The sequence below is a fragment of the Dreissena polymorpha genome, chromosome 15 (genome assembly GCF_020536995.1).
Source record: "Dreissena polymorpha isolate Duluth1 chromosome 15, UMN_Dpol_1.0, whole genome shotgun sequence".
NCBI classification, from domain to species: Eukaryota; Metazoa; Mollusca; class Bivalvia; order Myida; family Dreissenidae; genus Dreissena; species Dreissena polymorpha.
In genome coordinates, this window is record NC_068369.1 from 53,571,886 (window position 1) to 53,575,293 (window position 3,408).

Consider the following 3,408-nt stretch of genomic DNA (forward strand, 5'->3'; position numbering starts at 1 on the left):
AACTTGAATGATTTTCTTTTTGTTATATTTTCAGACTTTGTTTGTTGTTATTTTTATATGATTTTATCTTGAAATTAAATCTTTATGTTCATAGTTGAAAACAAAAATCGAATTTGTTCATTTTTGCATGAAATATGACAATGACGTTAGTTAAAAAAGATGTAAATATATATCGATATGACGTATTTGAAACCCGTTGTCTTGTCTGCTGATGAACAAACGAGTCCTCTGAGAATTCTGCAACTCTGTAAAATATGACAAACAATCGCTGAGCGAATTATCATCTTTCTTGTTTCGTGAAGATTTATCAGTTGATTTCAAATCTTCTGGTAATCGAGAATGCAAGCCAGATTATGAAAGCATAAATATAAAGTTATCAGACAGCAGTTGTCAGTTTTAGAATATTGTGTTCATGTTTTTAACATTTGTCATCCTCTTCTATTCGCCTAATAAACAATTCATTTACATATTCAGCAACAGTTATTTCACAATTATTCAGAACACCAATTGAAAATTATAAGTATTCTTTTTAAGTGTAATTGTTACGTTAATTGTGTATTTTAGTTAAACAAGTGGTACTATATGCTTGTAATAATGTGATAAGTTAGTTTTATAAAAAAAGTGATGAATGTACTTATCAAACCTATCAACAAGCCGCCCTGCTTGGCCGTCCCTGGGACATACTTGCTGAAGACAAACCAATACGATGTACCTTTTAAACTTGTTTACAAACATAGTGTTATTGCGGAAACGACAAAACAACTTAATATCTAAACAGATTTTAGTGGAATTTAAACAGATAATACACACTAAAACACTATTACGACGTCGTAAACACAGTAAGTACATAAAATAGTTATATTATTTTTGTTTATGATTCACGAATTAAATGCTTGCCTATTTAGATGGATATCTTCAAATTTCGTTCTGAATAATGGTCGCTCACCATAAATACGGGAAGTGTTGGCGTATTAATGGCGTGAAATTACAGTGTTCATTAATCCTGTGCAATAGAACAAAAATTATGATCAACAGAAGCAAATCATACTGAAGTTTTATTCACAAAAACTGTCAAAGGACAGCGAGCTAGACTTTTCTTTTTTTAGTCAAGGCTTCTTGTGATTTTTAAAAACCTAAACTTTTGTTAAACAGATGAGTTACTTAAGCTATAAACGGGATTTATTATTTTTAAAATTTGCCAAATATCGAACAAGTACTTTGTACTTTTATATTTATAGTGGATGCAATCAATAGTTTATGTCCTGATGAAGTTTCTGGAATTTTGTTGTATGCTACATTACCCATAACTTAATATATATATTTTAGTTGTTGATCAGAAACAATTTTTCTATGATTACTTAACACGACTTTGGCCCCAAGCGAATCATCATGCAATCCAAAGCTAGTCTGAATACGCGTGATCAATGCATGACGTTTCATTAAATTAAATATAATTCAATTTTTATCAAAAAATTAAGTAGATTTTTAGTAACAGTCCCCTTTACGACAATACTCTAATACGCAGCCCCATATGGACAATTCATTTGAATGTAGAGTGCGTGTTGATATTATATTATATTGATATAATGTTGACAATACAATCAGCAATAACATATCTATGTTATCCCTTCGGTATACTGCTTTTTAATTCATCGAATAACCATTGCGCAGATTATACAGCGTAACACTTTGACATTTCACGTCGATATTCACATACTTATTACTTTTAAATCGCAACCAAGAATAGGTCATATGAGAAATCATGTTTGGAACTAATAAGAGGAATTAATGTGAAACTAATTGACCGTATGTAACGAACCATATACAGTACAATATGCCATTTGGGATGAATGCATACTTATCATGGTAAAACTGTTTGAAAGGTATATTTAAAACGGCCTACTTATACACTGTAGATATACATTTGAATGCGTTTTATGAAAAAGGAGATTTAATTTGCTTTTGTAGGCATCACATATACAATGCGCTAATTATATAGCTTTACAAGTAGCTTTCTACCTTCGTTTTTTAATATTAATGATTTTAGATCACACAAATTAATCGGTCATTTGCGAAATCTTTATTGGAACTAATTAGGGAAAATATTGTGAATCTAATGGAACCTGTTTAACGATCCATATAGAAAAGCATTATGCCATTTCAAATGTGTGTATACCATCATGTCGAAACTGTTTAAAAAGCATCTTTACCATGGCCTACACGTATCTTTTAAACTTTCGATATATACCTACGAGTTGTATAAAGTGTGTGTGTGGGGGGGGGGGGGGCGCGATAAGTTATTTAACCTCTTAGATTGAACTCGACTCATCGTAACCTTTTAAAAACACTATAGCTTCGGCTCATGGTTAATATTTGTTTAAAAGCTTAGGTTACCATGTTAAGAATTTTTACGTAAATATTTGTTTAAAAGCTTTTGCGAACATCTTAAGTATTTAACGTGCATATCTCCACTTCACAGCGCTTGTTACAATTATAATGCAATATTGTTTAATTGATAGTCCCATATGTGTTTGTCCTAAACAAACTAAAAAAAACATATCATGGATAAAATAGTTAAAGCAAAATAAAATTGAATTTGCAAAAACGTTGTTTAACGTCATATAGCATGTCAAGTGCAGTCTGATATGTCTCAACGGTAGGTTGTTGCAGATGCCTGTGTTCGCGCGATTCCAGATTACTGATACATTTTGAAACAAACAAACCTTTTATTCAATTAAGAAAGAACCAATTTTGACACTTCATTAAGCTTTTCAATTTCTAGTTCGTAGATGATATATTCAATGTCATTGGTGTACAATAAAACATTATTATTAATCCGTTATATTCGTAACATGAACAAATGGTTCTTATGTTAGGTCTATTAAGCTTGTAAGGAGCCATAAAGGCACGCAATATTTCATGGTCTATTTAGCAGACAGGATAGCTACTGACCAGAATGCGCATTCTGCGTAAGACACATTTACACATGATGCGGCTCAAAGATTCCTTTCAGGTGTTTAAGGGTTTTATTCAGATTCATTTCCTAATTTCAATTTCCAAGAGGTCAGAAGACTAAACAGTATCTCCGGACGGTAATATACGGGAACGTTGACTATAATGAACGATGATATTTCTGAAAATACAGCCCCGACTGTGCATATTAAACAAGTCTTAGACACATGGTTTAATTAATGTAACATACAAACCATCAACTGATACAATTGCTAAAACTATAATAGAATAATCAGAAGTTATATTCATTAGACAAATTAGAAATGCCCTGTAGTTGACGTCGGAAAGCGGTTTTAACTTGCGTCAATCAATTACTATTGTTGCCAGTACTTCGACCGTGTCCAAATATACAGTTTTAAACAAATTTGAAGACATATTCGTGCATGCGGAATAAGT